The following is a 24,380-nucleotide window of genomic DNA, read 5'->3' on the forward strand; positions in this document are numbered from 1 at the left end:
ATCTTGATCTGAGGCACCAACAGGCTCAAAGCTTTTGACTGTTCCCAAGATGCTCAGCGCCCCCTCCTCTATAACCTCGCTTCCATGAACAGGGAGCTCAGTTTGTAGTTGGTGCCTTCAGTAGCAGGCCACTTAACAGGGGGCTGCCTCAGGCAGCCTATTCTTAGCTATTAATTTTGGCAAGAAAAGAAGAACTTTTTTTATAAGAATCTACAAGGGCTGCAGCAGGCTTGGTCTAATAGACTTCTTTACTGCAGCTCCATCACTCCCAGTGGCGCAGTATACTCCCGTGCCCCCGGTTGCTGGGTCACTGCAGCGGAGGCTCCGGTTTCTTCCTAAGGTCAGTCACACACACACCACCCTCCGGGATCACGAGGCCGCTGATGGGGGCGGGCCGTGTGCGCACTGGCGTGGACACTGATTACTGGGCAGCCGCTCCACTAGCCACCAGGGACAGTTAAGGAGCACAGCTCTGGGGGTTTTTCTCCTGTATTAACCCCATTTTGTACTACCCGCAGTGCATTGTGATAGGTAATGGGGCCTGATTCAGGTTGGATCGCAATCCAACTGCAAAAACTGCTAAGAGCATACGCATCCGCCTGCATTTTCTGCGGCACCCCGGTGAATCGGTGAAGGGGGGGGGGGAGGGGGGTCAACAACACTCCATTTCCAAGTCGGAGATGGAGCGGTGCGGGGGCACGGTTTCAAAATGGGGTCGGCAACGGAGAAACAGGAGGTGTGGTCAGAGCAGCTGCATGACATCACATGGGCCGGACTCTGCCAGTGGAGCCCCAGCGTCATGAGGTAGATTTTGTAGAGGCCGGGGAGGACTTCTGTTCCTGGGAACTAGCTGTGTTGTGCAGCTTTATTCCTCTGCCCCTACCTCTGGCAAGAAAGGACGCACCTCGCACTTTCTTGTTTCTTTGTGACCGAAAGGACTGCATTTGATAATGCGGAGCTTTCTTATGCTGTGAGGGAACATAAGGTAAAAATTTGATTTTCCAACTGTAGCTGTGCGTGTTAATGCTTTGTCCATCCTAGGGGAGGATTTCCATCGTAACCTATCCGTTGATGGAAAAGGATACGCCATAAGAATCCTTTTGGAAATCTGCAGTCTTTTATCTGGAGATTCCCAAGCTTTTTCACATAACTCGTTCAGCTCGTGTGACCCCCTCAAAGGTTACCTCAGGCTTCTTTCCCTTGTACATATGTACCCTCTTGTCAGGGACAGGGGGTTCCTCTGTGATGTGCAAAACATCTTTTCTCTAACGTCCTAAGTGGATGCTGGGGACTCAGTCAGGACCATGGGGAATAGCGGCTCCGCAGGAGACAGGGCACAAAAGTAAAAGCTTTAGGATCAGGTGGTGTGCACTGGCTCCTCCCCCTATGACCCTCCTCCAAGCCTCAGTTAAGATTTTGTGCCCGGCCGAGAAGGGTGCAATCTAGGTGGCTCTCCTAAAGAGCTGCTTAGAGTAAAAGTTTTGTTAGGTTTTTTATTTTCAGTGAGTCCTGCTGGCAACAGGCTCACTGCTACGAGGGACTTAGGGGAGAGAAGTGAACTCACCTGCGTGCAGGATGGATTGGCTTCTTAGGCTACTGGACACCATTAGCTCCAGAGGGAGTCGGAACACAGGTCTCACCCTGGGGTTCGTCCCGGAGCCGCGCCGCCGACCCCCTTGCAGATGCCGAAAAGTGAAGAGGTCCAGAAACCGGCGGCAGAAGACTCTTCAGTCTTCATAAGGTAGCGCACAGCACTGCAGCTGTGCGCCATTGTTGTCAGCACACTTCATAGCAGCGGTCACTGAGGGTGCAGGGCGCTGGGGGGGGGCGCCCTGGGCAGCAATGATAGTACCTTATTCTGGCTAAAAATACATCACATATAGCCCCGGGGGCTATATGGATGTATTTAACCCCTGCCAGGTCTCAGAAAAACGGGAGAAGAAGCCCGCCGAAAAGGGGGCGGGGCCTATTCTCCTCAGCAGACAGCGCCATTTTCCCTCACAGAAATGCTGGTGGGAAGGCTCCCAGGCTCTCCCCTGCACTGCACTACAGAAACAGGGTTAAAACAGAGAGGGGGGGGGCACTTATTTGGCGATATGTATATATATATTAAAATGCTATAAGGGAAAAACACTTATATAAAGGTTGTCCCTGTATAATTATAGTGTTTTTGGTGTGTGCTGGCAAACTCTCCCTCTGTCTCCCCAAAGGGCTAGTGGGGTCCTGTCCTCTATCAGAGCATTCCCTGTGTGTGTGCTGTGTGTCGGTACGTGTGTGTCGACATGTATGAGGACGATGTTGGTGAGGAGGCGGAGCAATTGCCTGAAATGGTGATGTCACTCTCTAGGGAGTCGACACCGGAATGGATGGCTTAATTAAGGAATTACGTGATAATGTCAACACGCTGCAAGGTCGGTTGACGACATGAGACGGCCGGCAAACAAATTAGTACCTGTCCAGGAGTCTCAAACACCGTCAGGGGCTGTAAAACGCTCATTTACCTCAGTCGGTCGACACAGACACGGACACTGACTCCAGTGTCGACGGTGAAGAAACAAACGTATTTTCCTTTAGGGCCACACGTTACATGTTAAGGGCAATGAAGGAGGTGTTACATATTTCTGATACTACAAGTACCACAAAGAAGGGTATTATGTGGGGTGTGAAAAAACTACCTGTAGTTTTTCCTGAATCAGATAAATTAAATGAAGTGTGTGAATTGGCGGTATACCTTTTCCCGCCAGAAACACCCTTTAGGGTGGATAAGGCGCTCACACGCTTATCAAAACAAGTGGCGGTACCATCTCCAGATAGGGCCGCCCTCAAGGAGCCAGCTGAGAGGCTGGAAAATATCCTAAAAAGGTATATACACACATACTGGTGTTATACTGCGACCAGCGATCGCCTCAACCTGGATGTGCAGCGCTGGGGTGGCTTGGTCGGATTCCCTGACTGAAAATATTGATACCCTTGACAGGGACAGTATTTTATTGACTATAGAGCATTTAAAGGATGCATTTCTATATATGCGAGATGCACAGAGGGATATTTGCACTCTGGCATTAAGAGTAAGTGCGATGTCCATATCTGCCAGAAGATGTTTATGGACACGACAGTGGTCAGGTGATGCAGATTCCAAACGGCACATGGAAGTATTGCCGTATAAAGGGGAGGAGTTATTTGGGGTCGGTCCATCGGACCTGGTGGCCACGGCAACAGCTGGAAAATCCACCTTTTTTACCCCAAGTCACATCTCAGCAGAAAAAGACACCGTCTTTTCAGCCTCAGTCCTTTCGTCCCCATAAGGGCAAGCGGGCAAAAGGACAGTCATATCTGCCCAGGGATAGAGGAAAGGGAAGAAGACTGCAGCAGGCAGCCCATTCCCAGGAACAGAGCCCTCCACCGCTTCTACTAAGTCCTCAGCATGACGCGGGGGCCGTACAAGCGGACTCAGGTGCGGTGGGGGGTCGTCTCAAGAGTTTCAGCGCGTAGTGGGCTCACTCGCAAGTGGACCCCTGGATCCTACAAGTAGTATCCCAGGGGTACAGATTGGAAATTCGAGACGTCTCCCCCTCGCAGGCTCCTGATGTCTGTTTTACCAACGTCTTCCTCCGACAGGGAGGCAGTATTGGAAACAATTCACAAGCTGTATTCCCAGCAGGTGATAATCAAAGTACCCCTCCTACAACAAGGAAAGGGGTATTATTCCACACTATATTGTGGTACTGAAGCCGGACGGCTCGGTGAGACCTATTCTAAATGGATAATCTTTGAACACTTACATACAAAGGTTCAAATCAAGATGGAGTCACTCAGAGCAGTGATAGCGAACCAATAGGGTGTCCCTGGACATCAAGGTTGCTTACCTCCATGTCCCAAATTGCCCTTCTCACCAAGGGTACCTCAGGTTCGTGGTACGGAACTGTCACTATCAGTTTCAGACGCTGCCGTTTGGATTGTCCACGGCACCCCGGGTCTTTACCAAAGTAATGGCCGAAATGATGATTCTTCTTCAAAGAAAAGGCGTCTTAATTATCCCTTACTTGGACGATCTCCTGATAAGGGCAGGGTCCAGAGAACAGTTGGAAGTCGGAGTAGCACTATCTCAAGTAGTTCTACGACAGCACGGGTGGATTTTAAATATCCAAAATCGCAGCCGTTTCCGACGACACGTCTGCTGTTCCTAGGGATGGTTCTGGACACAGTCCAGAAAAAGGTGTTTCTCCCGGAGGAGAAAGCCAGGGATTTATCCGAGCTAGTCAGGAACCTCCTAAAACCAGGAAAAGTGTCAGTGCATCATTGCACAAGAGTCCTGGGAAAAATGGTGGCTTATTACGAAGCGATTCCATTCGGCAGATTCCACGCAAGAACTTTTCAGTGGGATCTGCTGGACAAATGGTCCGGATCGCATCTTCAGATGCATCAGCGGATAACCCTATCTCCAAGGACAAGGGTGTCTCTCCTGTGGTGGTTACAGAGTGCTCATCTTCTAGAGGGCCGCAGATTCGGCATTCCGGATTGGATGCTGGTGACCACGGAGGCCAGCCTGAGAGGCTGGGGAGCAGTCACACAAGGAAAAAATTTCCAGGGAGTGTGATCAAGTCTGGAGACTTTTCTCCACATAAATATACTGGAGCTAAGGGCAATTTACAATGCTCTAAGCTTAGCAAGACCTCTGCTTCAAGGTCAGCCGGTATTGATCCAGTGGGACAACAACACGGCAGTCGCCCACGTAAACAGACAGGGCGGCACAAGAAGCAGGAGGGCAATGGCAGAAACTGCAAGGATTTTTCGCTGGGCGCAAAATCATGTGATAGCACTGTCAGCAGTGTTCATTCCGGGAGTGGACAACTGGGAAGCAGAATTCCTCAGCACAACCTCCACCCGGGAGAGTGGGGACTTCATCGGGAAGTCTTCCACATGATTGTGAACCGTTGGGAAAGACCAAAGGTGGACATGATGGCGTCCCGCCTGAACAAAAAACTGGACAAGTATTGCGCCAGGTCAAAAGACCCTCAGGCAATAGCTGTGGACGTTCTGGTAACACCGTGGGTGTACCAGTCGGTGTATGTCTTACCTCCTCTGCTTCTCATACCCAAGGTATTGAGAATTATAAGACGTAGAGGAGTAAGAACTATACTCGTGGCTCCGGATTGGCCAAGAAGGACTTGGTACCCGGAACTTCAAGAGATGCTCACAGAGGACTCATGGCCTCTGCCGCTAAGAAGGGACTTGTTTCAGCAAGTACCATGTCTGTTCCAAGACTTACCGCGGCTGCGTTTGACGGCATGGCGGTTGAACGCCGGATCCTAAGGGAAAAAGGCATTCCGGAAGAGGTCATTCCTACCCTGGTCAAAGCCAGGAAGGACGTGACCGCACAACATTATCACCACATGTGGTGAAAATATGTTGCGTGGTGTGAGGCCAGGAAGGCTCCACGAAGAAATTTCAACTCGGTCGATTCCTGCATTTCCTGCAAACAGTAGTGTCTATGGGCCTCAGATTGGGGTCCATTAAGGTTCAAATTTCGGCCCGGTCGATTTTCTTCCAGAAGAATTGGCTTCAGTTCCTGAAGTCCAGAAGTTTGTCAAGGGAGTACTGCATATACAACCCCCTTTTGTGCCTCCAGTGGCACTGTGGGATCTCAACGTAGTTCTGGGATTCCTAAAATCACATTGGTTTAAACCGCTCAAATCTGTGGATTTGAAATATCTCACATGGAAAGTGACCATGATGTTGGCGGCCCTGGCCTCGGCCAGGCGAGTGTCGGAATTGGCGGCTTTGTCTCACAAAAGCCCATATCTGATTGTCCATTCGGACAGGGCAGAGCTGCGGACTCGTCCCCAGTTTCTCCCTAAGGTGGTGTCAGCGTTTCACCTGAACCAGCTTATTGTGGTACCTGCGGCTACTAGGGACTTGGAGGACTCCAAGTTGCTAGATGTTGTCAGGGCCCTGAAAATATCGGTTTCCAGGACGGCTGGAGTCAGGAAAACTGACTTGCTGTTATCCTGTATGCACCCAACAAACTGGGTGCTCTTGCTTCTAAGCAGACGATTGCTAGTTGGATGTGTAGTACAATTCAGCTTGCACATTCTGTGGCAGGCCTGCCACAGCCAAAATATGTAAATGCCCATTTCACAAGGAAGGTGGGCTCATCTTGGGCGGCTGCCCGAGGGCTCTCGGCTTTACAACTTTGCCGAGCTGATACTTGGTCAGGGGCACACCCTGACTGAGGAGGACCTGGAGTTCTCTCATTCGGTGCTGCAGAGTCATCCGCACTCTCCCGCCCGTTTGGGAGCTTTGGTATAATCCCCATGGTCCTGACGGAGTCCCCAGCATCCACTTAGGACGTTAGAGAAAATAAGAATTTACTTACCGATAATTCTATTTCTCGTAGTCCGTAGTGGATGCTGGGCGCCCATCCCAAGTGCGGATTGTCTGCAATACTTGTACATAGTTATTGTTACAAAAATCGGGTTATTATTGTTGTGAGCCATCTTTTCAGAGGCTCCGCTGTTATCATGCTGTTACCTGGGTTCAGATCACAGGTTGTACAGTGTGATTGGTGTGGCTGGTATGAGTCTTACCCGGGATTTAAAATCCTTCCTTATTGTGTACGCTCGTCCGGGCACAGTATCCTAACTGAGGCTTGGAGGAGGGTCATAGGGGGAGGAGCCAGTGCACACCACCTGATCCTAAAGCTTTTACTTTTGTGCCCTGTCTCCTGCGGAGCCGCTATTCCCCATGGTCCTGACGGAGTCCCCAGCATCCACTACGGACTACGAGAAATAGAATTATCGGTAAGTAAATTCTTATTTTATTGCCATAATCATATATCGAATGGATTTTGACAATTTTGGCTGTAACTTTGCATCATCGTAATCGACACTGGAGTCAGAATCCATGTCGGTATCTGTGTCAACAATCTGGGATAGTGGGCGCTTATGATACCCTGACAGTCCCTGCAACATAGGATCAGGCATGGGTTGAGACCCTGACTGTCCCAAAGCTTCAGCCTTGACTAATCTTTTGTACAATGAGTTTACACTAGCATTTAAAGCATTCCACATATCCATCCAATCAGGTGTCAGCGAGGACACCACATTCATTTGCTCCCGCTCCTCTCTAATATAGCCTTCTTCCTCAGACATGTCGACACACGTGTACCGACACACCACACACACACAGGGAATGCTTTTTCTGAAGACAGTTTCCCCACAAGGCCCTTTGGAGAGACAGAGAGAGAGTATGCCAGCACACACCCCAGCGCTATATAACCCAGGAATAACACAGTAACTTAATGTTTGTCCAGTAGCGCTGCTGTATGTAATTTGCGCCGAATTTTGTGCCCCCTCTTTTCAACCATCTTCTCTACCGTGGTATAAGCAGGGGAGAGTCCGGGGAGCTTCCTCTCAGCGGTGCTGTGGAGAAAAAATGGCGCTGGTGAGTGCTGAGGGAGAAGCCCCGCCCCCTCGGCGGCGGGCTTCTGTCCCGCTTAAACTGTAAAATTGGCGGGGGCTCATACATATATACAGTGCCCAGCTGTTTATATGTTATATTTTTGCCAAAAAGAGGTTTATATTGCTGCCCAGGGTGCCCCCCCTGCGCCCTGCACCCTTACAGTGACCGGAGTATGTGAGGTGTATGGGAGCAATGGCGCACAGCTGCAGTGCTGTGCGTTACCTCAGTGAAGATCATGAACTCTGCGGAGCCCGTGTATCCCCATGGTCCTTACGGAGTCCCCAGCATCCTCTAGGACGTTAGAGAAACTAGGATTTTAATACCTACCGGTAAATCCTTTTCTCTTAGTCTGTAGAGGATGCTGGGCACCCGTCCCAGTGTGTACTGTGTCTGCAGTTATTAAATGGCCCTTAACTCCAGAACATTTATGTGGAGACAACTTTCCTGACTTGACCATCTTCCTTGGACGTTTTCCCCCTGTGTGACTGCTCCCCAGCCTCGGAGGGTTGCATCTGTGGTCCCTAGGATCCAGTGCTGGATCCCGAACCATCGCCCCTCTAGGAGGTGAGAACTGTGCAGCCACCAATGGAGTGAGATTCTGGTCTTGGAAGACAGGATTATCCTCCGGTGCATGTGTAGGTGGTATCCGGACCACTTGTCCTACAGGTCCCACTGGAACACTCTGGCATGGAACCTGCCAAACTGAATGGGCTCGTAGGCCACAACCATCTTCCCCAGCAACCAAATGCATTGATGGATTAACACTCTTGCTGGTTTCAGAATTTGTTTGACCAGACTCTGGATCTCCATAGCCTTTCCCCTGGAAGAAAACCTCTTCTGTGTCTAGTATGACTCCCAAAAACAACTACCGCGTCATTGGGACCAACTGCGATTTTGGCAAGTGTAGGAGCCAACCATGTTGTTGAAGAACTGTCAGGGAGACTGCAATGTTTTGCACCAACTGGTCCCTGGATCTCGCCTTTATCAGGAGATCATCCAAGTACGGGATAATTGTGACTCCTTGCTTGCGAAGGAGAACCATCATTTCCGCCATCACCCTGGTGAAAATCCTCGGAGCCGTGGACAGACCAAACGGCAATGTCTGAAATTGGTAATGACAATCCTGAATTGCAAACCTTAGGTAGCTTGATGCAGTGGCTAAATGGGAACATGTAAGTAGGCATCCTTTATGTCTACCAAAACCATGAAATCTCTTTCCTCCGGACTGGAGATCACTACCCTGAGAGATTCCTTCTTGAAATTGAATTTCTTTAGGAAGAAATTGAGGGATTTCAGATTTTAGATTGGTCTGACTGAGCCGTCCGGCTTCGGGACCACGAAGAGGCTTGAATAAAAACCTTCTCCCTGCTGACTAAGGCCAATTTGAACAATCGGTGAGGGGGAACGTCTTGAAACCCCAGTTTGTACCCTTGGGACACTATTTGTAAAACCCACGAGTCCAGGTCCGAATGAATCCAGAACTGACTGAAGAGTTTTAGACGTGCCCCCACTGGTGTTGGCTCCTGCAAGAAAGCCCCAGCCTCATGCAGTGGATTTGGCAGAAGCAGAGGACAATCTCTGCTCCTGCGATCTTGAAGAGGCTACAGACCTCTTCCTTCTCCTTCCTCTACCTGCAAAGAAAGGGGAATCTTAACTTCTTGCATATCTATTGGGCCAAAATGACTGCGGTAGATAATGATGCGTCTTCATCCGTTGAGAGGGAACATAGGGCAAGAAGGTTGACTTACCTGCGGGAGCTGCCGAGATCAAATTAACTAGGCCGTCGCCAAACAAGGCTTCACCTTCATAGGGAAGAGACTCCCTTTCTTCTTGGAGTCAGCATCAGCATTCCCTTGGTGAATCCACAATGCCCTCCTATCCGAGACTGCCATGAAATTGGCCCGTGAACTCAAGAGTCCTATATCCCTTGCAGTCGTAAGTATGCTGCAGTGTCAACAGGCCAACTAAACCCTCCCCCCTCCTTTTACCCCATCACTTTGTCCAGTCCTTGTGGTCCATACTGTATTGCCATTATTATGCATGTTGCTGTGCTGGCCCTTTTCTGAATGTCCCTGCCACCGCCACCGAAGAGCTGGATAGCCCAGTATGAAAACCACCTGCCGGCCTCACTGACTGTCCGAGTCAAAGGCTCCATTTTTTTTTTAAAGATCCCTCTGCCAAGTTAAGGGGGGCTTAAGGGGGCCCCAGAGATATCAGTGTACTGGGGCCCAAGATTTCTGTTGCTGGCCCTGACCCTCAGGGGCGTATCTACCCCTTGGCCAGGATGTCACTTGCCAGGAGCACCATCCAGGTTTCAGTTGGGGGATTAGAGTTCATACAGTAATTAAATGTTTTCATATTGATAACTACATCTCCCAAGCATATACAGTGTGCTGGGGATGCTAACAAGCTTTATTTAAAAGTTTAAAAAACATTGCTTTTATAATTGCAATGGTTAAAAAGGGAGAGCTATAAATCAATTTATCAGTGAATGATCGCAGTTTGAGCCGTTACATTTTACTGAACCACCTATCCCTCCACACTCACTACCTGTCCTCAGGATACATTTACCATCCTGGCAGACGGTATACCGGCGGTCATTTGACCGATGTTGGAATCCTGACACCACTTGGGAGACTGGTGCCGGCACACAGACAGCCAACATCCCGAAGGTGAGTATTGGAGGGAGGGTTAGGAGTCGGACCAGGGGAGGTGGTGTAAGGGAAGGCACTAGGAGGGGGGGGGGGGGTAGCCCTAGCTGCCACCCCCTGAGGGTTAGCCCTATCCGCCACCCCCCCAGAGGGTTAGTATTAGGATTGGGGATCATGTGACCTCTGGAATCCCGAGCGCCGGATGCCATACCCAACCCCCTTTACTTTTTCAGGCATTTCTATCTCTCCCTTGTGCTTTACTCTCTCTCTCTCTCTCTCCTTTGTTTAGAGCATCAGTTTCTGTAGTCCACTTATACCCTTATTTTTTCCAGTGTTTCACTAACTCTCTGATGTAATGAGGATGTATGGTCTAGAGGGATCAGTAATGCATAGTACTGTATAGAGGCGTCAGGGATGTAGCGTAGGGAATAGAGGCGTCAGGGATGTAGCGTAGGGAATAGAGGCGTCAGGGATGTAGCGTAGGGAATAGAGGCGTCAGGGATGTGGCGTAGGGAATAGAGGCGTCAGGGATGTGGCGTAGGGAATAGAGGCGTCAGGGATGTGGCGTAGGGAATAGAGGCGTCATGGATGTGGCGTAGGGAATAGAGGCGTCATGGATGTGGCGTAGGAAATAGAGGCATCAGGGATGTGGCGTAGGAAATAGAGGCGTCAGGGATGTGGCGTAGGAAATAGAGGCGTCAGGGATGTGGCGTAGGGAATAGAGGCGTCAGGGATGTGGCGTAGGGAATAGAGGCGTCAGGGATGTGGCGTAGGGAATAGAGGCATCAGGGATGTGGCGTAGGGAATAGAGGTGTCAGGGATGTAGCGTAGGGAATATAGGCATCAGGGATGTACTAGCAGGTATATAGAGGTCAGTGTACTGTAAAGAGTGGTCAGTAATGCAGTGATGGTTATAGAAAGGTCAGTGATGTAGTGTAGGGTATAGAGGGGTCAGTTATGTAGTGTGGGGTAAAGAGGGGTCAGTAAAGATACTAAGCTGAAGTACTTAGAACACTTCTTGAATTAAGACACAACCTGCAAGAAAAAGTATGCAATATGGGTGAAAAGGCAAATGTCAGAGGTCTGATACAAGTGACCAGCTCCATACCTTGCACCACATAGCGTTATGTTAAACTGGGATATGTTCTTTTTTGGTGTGTGTGTGTGTGTGTGTGTGTGTGTGTGTGTGTGTGTGTGTGTGTGTGTGTGTGTGTGTGTGTGGGTGTGTGTGTGGGGGTGTGTGGGTGCCAAAGGCTGCATGCCTTATTGCTCCTCCCCCATCCGGCTCCCAAGCACCTCTGCTGCCCAGTGATCCAGGAGCCTGCTGCTAGGAAGAAGTGGCCGAGCTTCAGCAAGCGAGTCTGGAAACTGGCGGAGGAAGTCATGATAACCAGATAATGGGGAGTGGAGAGCCAGTTCCAAGGTAATACTTTATACAGCTGGTTGAGATCCTGGTCGGTGGATATGGATTCCAAGAAAACCCTGGAGGTGCTTCCTTTCAAGGGAGACACTCTCTTTGGAGAAGACCTCAATAAGATTGTAGCTGATCTGGCTACTGCTAAAACAACTTGCCTACCTAGTATGACTCCTACCACGCAGAAGGCTAAAAGTACTTTTCCTTGGCCCTTTCATCGTCCAGGTAAAGCGTACCCATGGTCAGGCATACCCAAAGCAAGCTCATGCTTCCAGACCTGCCAAGCCCAGACTGAAGCAAGCCTGGGCTGCCCGTCAGCCTGCTTCCAAAACGGACAAGCCTGCCGCATGACGGGGCGGGCCTCCCTCTGGGGGATCCCAGGGTGGGGGGCCCGACTTCTAGGTTTGGCATAGAAAGGTATAATTCTAAGATAGAGAATTCTATTTGGAGCTCACCTTGTACTTTGTGAAGAAATAATCAGCATTGTGGCTGAGCAGATACATGTAGTGTGTGGCTGCAAACTGCATGGATCTGCTGCGTTGCAATGCTGGTACTTTTTTTTTTCAAAGTACCAATAGCTTCATATAATGTTAACAAATTTTATGCAGGATCAAATAGCTCAATGGGTAGGGTGTTTGATTAGAATTCAACAGGTTATAGGTTTGAAACCTGGGTATTGTAGTTTGAGATGTGTTATTTAATAAAGCATGTTATTCTGACTGCCGGCATCCTATCACCTGGGATATCATACTAAATAAATGGAGTTGATCAATTTATTTATTTTTTTTTATTAAACTAGGGACAATTTCCAGATACTTTTATTTATAACTGAGATTGCCCCCTGGAACTTCACATCAGTTGACAACTATGCATGAGTGGGCAGTGCTTGCCCTGGATCTGCCCACCCATTTGTGTGCCATCATAAAAGAAAGCATAACTGACAGTTATCCTGGGCGTACACTACACAATTATCTGTCAGGCTATCTATCCAGTCTGGATGGATGGAATAAAAATCTGGTAATGTATAGGAGCAAATGTCGATTAACCATTTGCTCCCAAACGCTAGAAAAGTGGTCAAAAATGGTCATTACACAAATTGGTTAAACCCAAAATTTAATCAATTTGTTTAGGGGACCATTTTTGTCCATTTTCTAGTGTTTGAGAGTAAATCGTTGATGGTCATTTGCTCACATAGATAACCGGATTTCTATTCCAATCAGCCAGTGTTGGAGAGATGGTCTGCCAGATTACATAATGCATACCAGAGCCATAACTAGACTTTTTAGTGCCCTGTGACAAAGAATTATATGCCCCCCCCCCCCCCCCCCCCCACTATTTTTGCAATATGGACAAAAGGCGCATGCCTCGTGGGGAAGGGGCATAACAAGATTGGTCTCAGAGAAAGCACATGAGATATGAAGATATATCTAGTATACTTGACACTCAATGGTTTGTGGTATTGCCGGGGGGCCCTCCTTAAATGCATATACAGTCACACATGGCTTGCTTGTGCAAATGGCATATCAGCAGTCAGCACTAACTGGTGACATGCCATTTGTACAAGTAAGCCATGTGTGACTAATATATAAACACACTTTATTAAATAACACCTCAAACTACCATACCCAGGATTCAAACCTATAACCTGTTGAATTCTAATCAAACACCCTACCCATTGAGCTACTTGATCCTGCATAAAAATTGTGAACATTATATGAAGCTATTGGTAATTTGCAAAAAAATATTATTAGCATTGCAACTCAGCAGATCAATGCAGTGTGCAGCCACACACTCCATATATCTGCTCAGCCACAATGCTGATTATTTCTTCACAAAGTACAAGGTGAGCTCCAAATAGAATTCTCTAGCTTAGATTATACCTTTCTATGCAAGGGTAAATAGCTCAATTGTTTGACTGCAATGCCACAGGAAATGGTTTGGATCCAAGACAGTGTGACTGAATAATAAAGAAACCTTAAGATGAGTTCATGAATGTTGTATAAGTATTAGTGAGAGAAGGGGTCAGGAGCATGCTAGGCTGCAAAAAATAAGGTAGGCTGCAAGTGAAAGTAATGATCTCCTATATATTTTCCCAGATCTGTCACTCTGTGTGGCTAACTCTGGGGGAAGTCACAGCAATGGGCGGAGACGGCATCTGCAGGACGATACACCAGTGCCAGCAGCAGACCGTAACAAAGTGACAGATTAGGGAGAATATATAGGAGGTAGGGAGGTGGCCATGGTACATGGCTGACCAAGGGACACTAGCTCATGTACCCCTTTACCACTGAGGCTAGCCACCAAGGATGGACCTGTCACCAGTGCACATGCAATAACCTCTTCTGCTGCCCTCTTTGCAACTCAGATTGCCCAGTGCTCCCCTTCGCTAACAGTCCACAAAGTTTCCCCATTTCACGATCTGCCTCCTCACCGCCACTTTCATCTCTACAGCACACGCGCATATCATACAAGATCCCATCATGCGTACGTAGGTCTGAAATGCCAGAGGGAGGTTGGGGGGAGATTGGCATGCGCCAGCAACACCACACAGCTCACTGTGACCACAGTGGAGAGGCGCTGCAACAGGACAATACACCAACCTCGGAGCAAGGAACTGCGTCGGTCAGGAGGAGAACTATTTCAATAGCATAAAAAGGTTAGTGCGTCCCACCCTATGGACACCAGACTCATCAAGTCACTGTTGCCAGAGTCTCATACAATGACTCTGAACCTCTAAGCACACTATTTGACTGTCCACACCCTGCTGTGCCTATTACCCATCTCCTCCACCACCCTCAACACTGACCCACACATCATTCACCCACAAAGATACAATAAAGGTAGTTTGGATAAATTAGCTAAATGAAATGGATTTAACCAATTTATCTAAATGACCATTTTTGGATGTTTTCCAGTGTTTGTGAGCAAATGGTCAATTGTCATTTGCTGCCACATATTAGCATAATTTTGTTTCAACTAGAAAAAAAAAATTGGACAGATAATCTAAGTGTGGATCCAGTTTAAAGGTCCGTATTCACGGCCCGATTTTGGGGAGAGATGTGTGCTGAGCGAACTGCTCAGCACACATCTCTCCCCCCGCTCAGCACAGCGTGATGTGTGCTGAGCGTACGGGGGTGGGGGGGGGCGCTCATTTCACCCACTGTGTAGGGCATTCTGTGTGTATCCAGCTTAACAGGTGTGAGCATCATACAACTACTGACTTGCGAGTAACTATACAGCAGCTCCATACCTTGTGACTTGAAGAAACACCAGTTAACCCCGGGAATGCTGCAGTCAAAGCAACAATTCCTCTTCTTACATTCCGCTGCACTTATTGTGGGGTAGCCGCAATCCCTTCTGCTGTACGGTTCCACATTACATTGTTTCTTGTCACTTCCTGTTGATGCAGTAAGGAAACATCCAGGAATTACAGCAGCTTAGTTTTTTTTTTTTTTTTAACTGGTGCAATTTAGCTAAAACAGCTAACAGGAAATTTCCACTTAAATGGTATTTTCTAATCTTATCTGACCATGACTAAGAATAAAGGATACACAAGATAAACTCTTATAGCTATGGACCTTATCCATGTTTAAGCTCCATCAAATCTGTAATCAATAGCACTACATGCTCCCACTCTACCACTGTACTGTATACTCTACCTGTGTTTTTAAGGTAAAAACACCATTTAACCCCAGTGACACTTGAATTAAAGCAGCAGCCTCTATAATAGCATTCTTTAGCATTAATCACAGGAAATCTGCAATCTTCACGCTCTTTGATAGCCATGCTACATTGCTGTTTACTTGGATGGAGCAGAGAGCACAACATCAGGACATAGGAAATATTACAATGCATGATAAGAAAGGTGTGAGCTCTACAGCAAGGCCTCTAACCCTTTGCCAGTGCAAAATACATAGGGCTTAACTCAGATCTGATCACAGCAGCAAATTTATTAGCTAAAACCATGTACACTGCAGGGGGGGGGGGTGTATAATATGTGCAGAGAGAGTTAGATTTTGGTGCGGTGTGTTCAAACTGAAATCTAAATTGCAGTGTAAAATCAAAATAGCCAGTATTTACCCTGCACACAAACAATATAACCCACCTAAATCTCTCTGCAAATGTTATATCTGCCCCCCCCCCCATCCCTGCAGTGCACATGGTTTTGCCCACTAGCTAACAAATTTGCTGCATCTGGGAATTACAGCATCTTAATATTTCTTTTTACAGAAGGTTCAGCAAATTAAATTATTTAGTGAAATACTGTAATCATAACAGTTACAGGGATATTGTAGGTAGATTTATTGTCAGTGGATAAATGTAAAAATTAAACCCTTAGGCATAGTTCCCAAATGCTGTCATTGCAATCCAGATTTTAAGGATATCATGCTTGAGCACAGGTGACTTAATTAGAACTTCGGTCAATGTGAATTAACCATTGGACTCAACCATGGTTATCCTTAAAACCCAGGGGTCTATTTAAGATCGATCTTAATCGATGTTGGGCTTCCAGGTTGAAAAAAAAACACACATTTACTAACATTTTAAAATTTATATAAAAAATCATCTGTTCGTAAATGCAGTGCACATGGTTTTGCCCAACTGCTAACAAAAATCCTGCTGCGATCAACTCAGAATTACCCCCCATGGCCCTCATTCCGAGTTGTTCGCTCGCAAGCTGCTTTTAGCAGCATTGCACACGCTAAGCCACCGCCTACTGGGAGTGAATCTTAGCATCTTAAAATTGCGAACGAAAGATTTGCAATATTGCGATAAGACATCTCTGTGCAGTTTCTGAGTAGCTCGAGACTTACTCTGCCAGTGCGATCAGTTCAGTGCTTGTCGTTCCTGGTTTGACGTCACAAACACACCCAGCGTTCGCCCAGACACTCCTCCGTTTCTCCAGCCATTACCGCGTTTTTCCCAGAAACGGTAGCATTTTTTCCCACACGCCCCTAAAACGGTCTGTTTCCGCCCAGAAACACCCACTTCCTGTCAATCACATTACGATCACCAGAACGATGAAAAAACCGTGAGTAATATTCCTAACTGCATAGCAAATTTACTTGGCGCAGTCGCAGTGCGAACATTGCGCATGCGCATTAAGCTGAAAATCGCTGCGATGCGAAGAAAATTACCGAGCGAACAACTCGGAATGACCACCTATGTGCACTGCAGGGAAGGCAGATTTAACATGTGCAGAGAGAGTTAGATTTGGGTGTGGTCTGTTCAATCTGCAATCTAATTTGCAGTGTAAAAATAAAGCAGTCAGTATTTACCCTGCACAGAAACAAAATAACTCACCCAAATCTAACTCTTTCTGCACATGTTATATCTGCCTCCCCTGCAGTACACATGGTTTTGCCCAACTGCTAACAAAATTCCTGCTGCGATCAACTTGGAATTACCCCCATCGAATTACCCCCATTTTCACACTGCTCGTGTATATAAGACATAGGGCCTAATTCAGTTTGGATCGTAATACGCGTTCCAACCGCAAAAACTATGAAGAGGATGGGGGCATATACGCAGGGTCCATCCTGTGCGTGTGCCTACATTTTCTCCGGGTGCCCCGCAGAAAATGCGAATGCCTCTGCCTGTCAATCAGTAGAGGGCGTACCTTCGCAGGTATATCGCGATCATGAGCCATGTCTCCCATTTTTGTCATTATAGGTGATCTGTGAGCTGCTGGCCATGCCCCAGCCCCTCTGTCTCCCGTGAATAGACATTGAGGCTTATTCAGACCAGATCGCTTCAATTTATTTTCACCCAGCGGGCAATCAGGTCTGCACATGCGTATGCGCCACAATGCGTAAGTGCGACGGTCCGGAGATCACAAGAAGATTGACAAGAAGAGGGTGTTTGTGTGGGTGGCAACTGAATGTTTCTAGGGAGTGTCCGGAAAAACCCTGGAGGGACCGGGCGTTTTGTGGGAGGATTTGTGACGTCACCTCAATGGCTGAGTAAGTGCTGAGCTGTGCAGCTCTTGTGCACATGTGATCACACACCTGCACAGCAAATTTTCCCTTCCGCTGTAGGCGGCAACTACCTGATTACAGGGATGCAAAAAACACACCCTAGCGATCAGGTCTGAATTACCCACAATGTGCATATTTGCAGAGCAACAAGCTACAGGGAGCCATCCCCCCCCCCCCCCCGTTCCCCATGACTATGGGACACTGCGGCCCCCACAGGGGGGGGGGGGGTTGTTTGGGTTAGCTGGACATTCCCAAAAAAAGTGACTGTCCTGCAAAAATTGGTATAGTTGGGAGGTATGTTCAAATACATTTATTGTTTTGCATGCAGGGTAAATACTGGCTTCTTTGACATTTAGCCACAAATGCTGCACAGCTGAATTACAGTATTACACTGCAATTAACAGTTATGCTAGGACATTCCCCCTCCCAAATCTACCTCTCTCTGCATGTTACATCTGTCCCACAGTGGCGTGCGGTGAGGTCAGTGGCTAGTGAGGCACTACAGCCATAATTTCCGCCGAATCCTGCCGATGACCCTTAGCCAATGCCCGCTACTGCCTCTGAGCCGATACCCGCTGCCACCGCCAATGGCTTACAAACTCTCCCACAATCAACTGACCCAGCCCTCCACCACTAATTTCTATCTCAGTCCGATGCCGCCAATGCCCGCTGCCTGCCTGCTCATTGTTCTTGTTATATATTATACATTTTTAAAGAGAAAAAAAATGAGTGTTTGGGACTGGGAAGGGTGAGGGAGGAGGACATGAATGCAATTTTGTTGTCCAGGGCTTCCATTAACTTAAAGGAGAAGGGTCTGAATGGGTTAAAAAAAATGCGTGAGGTCCCCCCTCCTTAGTATAACCAGCCTCGGGCTCTTTGAGCCGGTCCTGGTTATTTAAATACTGGGGGGAAAATTGGACAGGGGTTCCCCGTATTTAGACAACCAGCACCGGGCTCTTAGAACGGTCCAGGTTCCAAAAATACGTGGGACAAAAGATGTAGGGGTCCCCCATATTTTTAAAACCAGCACCGGGCTCCACTAGCCAGAGAGATAATGCCACAGCCGGGGGACACTTTTATGTAGGTCCCTGCGGCCCTGGCATTACCCCTCCAACTAGTCACCCCTGGCCGGGGTTCCCTGGAGGAGTGGGGACCCCTTAAATCAAGAGGTTCCTCCCCTCGAGGCACCCAAGGGCCAGAGGTAAAGCCCGAGGCTGTCCCCAGCACCCCTGGGTGGTGGGTGCCGGGCTGATAGCCATGTGTGTAAAAAAATAATATTGTTTTTTGTTGTTGTGGAACTACAAGGCCCAGCAAGCCTCCCCCGCTTGCTGGTACTTGGAGAACCTCAAGTACCAGCAGGCGGGGAAATAACGGGCTTGCTGGTACCTGTAGTTCTACAACAACAAAAAATACCCAAATAAAAACACAAACACACACAGCGTGACAGTAAAATTATTGAGACAGGCTGTAGCATGTGGGTGCATGTAACCCTATAAAAGTGATGGATTGGGTGACTATTACAATACCCACTGTTGCTGTCTGAAAAATTATGGATTTATAGATTGCTCTGCCGAGACATGTTTTTTTTCTAAAATGCACCACAGGTATGGATGGATAGTATACTTGACGACACAGAGGTAGGTAGAGCAGTGGCCTACTGTACCGTACTGCTATATATTATATTATTTATTATTATTATTATTATCCTTTATTTATATGGCGCCACAAGGGTTCCGCAGTGCCCAATTACAGAGTACATAAACAAATAATCAAACAGGAAAACAGCAACTTACAGTTGACGACAATATAGGACAAGTACAGGGTAAATAAACATAGCTACATCAGCAGATGACACTGGAATAAGTATCAGGTGGCAGAAGACTGCTGGATTTGGTGCAGCTGAAGATTATTAAAGTAAGAAAAGAGTAAGCACATGAGGGAAGAGGGCCCTGCTCGTGAGAGCTTACATTCTAAAAGGGAGGGGTAGACAGACAGGGGTGAGACAGATGGGGTACATAGAGAGCGTGGAACAGAGGTTTAGGATGAGATTTGTCTGGGTTTGGTGAAGAAGTGGGTTTTGAGAGCCCGTTTGAAGTTTTGTAGAGAGGTGGAGAGTCTGAGGGGGAGAGGTAGGGAATTCCAGAGAAGTGGTGCAGCACGTGAAAAATCTTGGAGGTAGGAGTGGGAGGAAGTAATCCGTAGGCAGGAGTCGGTGTGCATTAGCAGAGCGAAGAGGACGGGTGGGAGTGTAAAGCGAGATAAGATCAGAGATGTAGATGGGAGAGGAGTGGGTGAGGGCTTTGTAAGCAAGTGTGAGAAGCTTGAAATGGATTCTGAAAGGGAAGGGGAGCCAGTGAAGGACTAGTAAGAGAGGAGAGGTGGACGTAGTGCGTTTGGTGAGGAAAATGAGCCGGGAAGCAGCATTGAGGATAGATTGGAGTGGAGAGAGGTATTTGTCAGGAATGCCAGTCAGGAAGAGATTACAGCAGTCCAGTCTGGAGATGACCAGTGAGTGGATAAGAGTCTTAGTAGCATCCTGGGTCAGAAAGGGTCTGATCCTGGAAATATTTTTTAGATGAAAACGGCAGGTTTGTGAGAGGTGCTGAATGTGTGGTTTGAAGGAGAGGGAGGAGTCAAGGATTACTCCAAGACAGCGCACTTGGGGGGTAGAGGAGATAGTAGTGCCATCAATAGATAATGAGATTGTAGGAGGTGAGGTTATGCGGGAGGGAGGGAAGATGATCAGCTCGGTCTTAGACATGTTAAGTTTAAGAAAGAGCTGGGACATCCAGGAAGAGATAGCAGAGAGACAGTTGGAGATACGAGTGAGGAGAGTAGGGGAGAGGTCTGGAGAGGAAAGATAGATTTGAGTGTCATCAGCATAGAGATGATATTGGAAACCAAAAGAACTAATGAGCTTACTTAGTGAGGACGTATAGAGAGAGAAGAGAAGAGGACCAAGGACAGAACCTTGGGGTACCCCTACAGTTAGTGGAAGTGAGGGGGAGGTGGAGTCATGAGAGGAGACAGAGAATGAACGGTCAGAAAGGTAGGACGACAACCAAGAGAGGGCTGTGTTACGCAGACCAATGGAGTGAAGGATTTGCAGTAGGAGAGGATGGTCCACAGTGTCAAAAGCAGCAGAGAGATCAAGTAGAATAAGTAGAGAGTAGTGTCCCTTAGATTTAGCAGCATGGAGGTCATTGCATACTTTTGTAAGGGCAGTTTCAGTGGAGTGGAGAGGACGGAAGCAAGACTGGAATGGGTCAAGCAGTGAGTGTGAGGAAAGAAAGGAAGTAAGGCGGTTGTAGACAATACGCTCAAGGAGTTTGGAGGCAAAAGGGAGGAGAGAGATGGGTCGGTAGTTGGAGAGAGTGTTTGGATCAAGGGTAGGTTTTTTAAGAATAGGAGAGATGAGAGCGTGCTTGAAGGCAGAGGGGACAGTGCCTGATGAGAGGGAGAGATTGAGAAGGTGGGAAAGATGGGAAAAAGCAGAAGAAGAGAGGTGGCAAAGGAGGCAGGAGGGGATTGGGTCAAGTGGGGAGGTGGTGAGGGGACAGGAACGAATGAGGGCCATGACTTCCTCTCCAGATGCATGGGAGAAAGATGACAGAGTTGGTGCGAGGGATGGGGAGGGTTCGTAAGGGTTGCGAGAAGGCTGGTTACTGATAGTCTGGTGTGATGTGATGTCCTGACGTATGGAGTCAATTTTGGATGTGAAGTAAGTGGCAAAGTCAAGAGCAGAGAGTGAGGAAGGGAGATGAGGTGGAGGTGGGCAGAGGAGTGAGTTGAGAGTGGCAAAGAGGCGCCGGGGGTTGGAAGACTGGGAGGAGATGAGGTTCTTGAAGTATGACTGTTTAGCAAGAGAAAGGGCAGCACTGAAGGATGAGAGCATAAGTTTGAAATGGAGGAAGTCTGCCTTAGAGCGTGATTTCCTCCAGTGTCGCTCAGCCGTACGTGAGCATTTTTGCAGATATCTGGTGCATTTGGTGTGCCAGGGTTGAGGTGTTAATTAGAGATGAGCGGGTTCGGTTACTCTGAATCCGAACCCGCACGAACTTCATGTTTTTTTCACGGGTCCGAGCAGACTCGGATCCTCCCGCCTTGCTCGGTTAACCCGAGCGCGCCCGAACGTCATCATGACGCTGTCGGATTCTCGCGAGACTCGGATTCTATATAAGGAGCCGCGCGTCGCCGCCATTTTCACACGTGCATTGAGATTGATAGGGAGAGGACGTGGCTGGCGTCCTCTCCATTTAGATTAGGGTTGAGAGAGAGAGAGATTGACCTGAGGCTGTGATACTGTAGAAGAGAGTGCAGAGTTTAGTGACTGACGACCACAGTGACCACCAGACAGTGCAGTTGTTTGTTTTATTTAATATATCCGTTCTCTGCCTGAAAAAAACGATACACACAGTGACTCAGTCACATACCATATCTGTGTGCACTGCTCAGCCCAGTGTGCTGCATCAATGTATATATATATCTGACTGTGCTCAGCTCACACAGCTTATAATTGTGGGGGAGACTGGGGAGCACTGCAGTGCCAGTTATAGGTTATAGCAGGAGCCAGGAGTACATAATATTATATTAAAATTAAACAGTGCACACTTTTGCTGCAGGAGTGCCACTGCCAGTGTGACTAGTGACCAGTGACCTGACCACCAGTATATATAATATTAGTAGTATACTATCTCTTTATCAACCAGTCTATATTAGCAGCAGACACAGTACAGTGCGGTAGTTCACGGCTGTGGCTACCTCTGTGTCGGCACTCGGCAGCCCGTCCATAATTGTATATACCACCTAACCGTGGTTTTTTTTTCTTTCTTTATAGTCATACTAGTTACGAGTATACTATCTCTTTATCAACCAGTCTATATTAGCAGCAGACACAGTACAGTGCGGTAGTTCACGGCTGTGGCTACCTCTGTGTCGGCACTCGGCAGCCCGTCCATAATTGTATATACCACCTAACCGTGGTTTTTTTTTCTTTCTTTATACATACATACTAGTTACGAGTATACTATCTCTTTATCAACCAGTCTATATTAGCAGCAGACACAGTACAGTGCGGTAGTTCACGGCTGTGGCTACCTCTGTGTCGGCACTCGGCAGCCCGTCCATAATTGTATATACCACCTAACCGTGGTTTTTTTTTTCTTTCTTTATACATACATACTAGTTACGAGTATACTATCTCTTTATCAACCAGTCTATATATTAGCAGCAGACACAGTACAGTGCGGTAGTTCACGGCTGTGGCTACCTCTGTGTCGGCACTCGGCAGCCCGTCCATAATTGTATATACCACCTAACCGTGGTTTTTTTTTCTTTCTTTATACATACATACTAGTTACGAGTATACTATCTCTTTATCAACCAGTCTATATTAGCAGCAGACACAGTACAGTGCGGTAGTTCACGGCTGTGGCTACCTCTGTGTCGGCACTCGGCAGCCCGTCCATAATTGTATATACCACCTAACCGTGGTTTTTTTTTCTTTCTTTATACATACATACTAGTTACGAGTATACTATCTCTTTATCAACCAGTCTATATATTAGCAGCAGACACAGTACAGTGCGGTAGTTCACGGCTGTGGCTACCTCTGTGTCGTCACTCGGCAGCCCGTCCATAATTGTATATACCACCTAACCGTGGTTTTTTTTTCTTTCTTTATACATACATACTAGTTACGAGTATACTATCTCTTTATCAACCAGTCTATATATTAGCAGCAGACACAGTACAGTGCGGTAGTTCACGGCTGTGGCTACCTCTGTGTCGGCACTCGGCAGCCCGTCCATAATTGTATATACCACCTAACCGTGGTTTTTTTTTCTTTCTTTATACATACATACTAGTTACGAGTATACTATCTCTTTATCAACCAGTCTATATTAGCAGCAGACACAGTACAGTGCGGTAGTTCACGGCTGTGGCTACCTCTGTGTCGGCACTCGGCAGCCCGTCCATAATTGTATATACCACCTAACCGTGGTTTTTTTTTCTTTCTTTATACATACATACTAGTTACGAGTATACTATCTCTTTGTCAACCAGTCTATATATTAGCAGCAGACACAGTACAGTGCGGTAGTTCACGGCTGTGGCTACCTCTGTGTCGGCACTCGGCAGCCCGTCCATAATTGTATATACCACCTAACCGTGGTTTTTTTTTCTTTCTTTATACATACATACTAGTTACGAGTATACTATCTCTTTATCAACCAGTCTATATTAGCAGCAGACACAGTACAGTGCGGTAGTTCACGGCTGTGGCTACCTCTGTGTCTGCACTCGGCAGGCAGTCCGTCCATAATTGTATACCACCTAACCGTGGTTTTTTTTTCTTTCTTCTTTATACATACATACATAGTTACATAGACATCTCTTTATCAACCAGTCTATATTAGCAGCAGACACAGTACAGTACGGTAGTTCACGGCTGTGGCTACCTCTGTGTCTGCACTCGGCAGGCAGTCCATAATTGTATACTAGTATCCATCTCCATTGTTTACCTGAGGTGCCTTTTAGTTGTGCCTATTAAAATATGGAGAACAAAAATGTTGAGGTTCCAAAATTAGGGAAAGATCAAGATCCACTTCCACCTCGTGCTGAAGCTGCTGCCACTAGTCATGGCCGAGACGATGAAATGCCAGCAACGTCGTCTGCCAAGGCCGATGCCCAATGTCATAGTACAGAGCATGTCAAATCCAAAACACCAAATATCAGAAAAAAAAGGACTCCAAAACCTAAAATAAAATTGTCGGAGGAGAAGCGTAAACTTGCCAATATGCCATTTACGACACGGAGTGGCAAGGAACGGCTGAGGCCCTGGCCTATGTTCATGGCTAGTGGTTCAGCTTCACA

This window comes from Pseudophryne corroboree, unplaced genomic scaffold, assembly GCF_028390025.1.
Source record: "Pseudophryne corroboree isolate aPseCor3 unplaced genomic scaffold, aPseCor3.hap2 scaffold_412, whole genome shotgun sequence".
Taxonomy (NCBI): Eukaryota; Metazoa; Chordata; class Amphibia; order Anura; family Myobatrachidae; genus Pseudophryne; species Pseudophryne corroboree.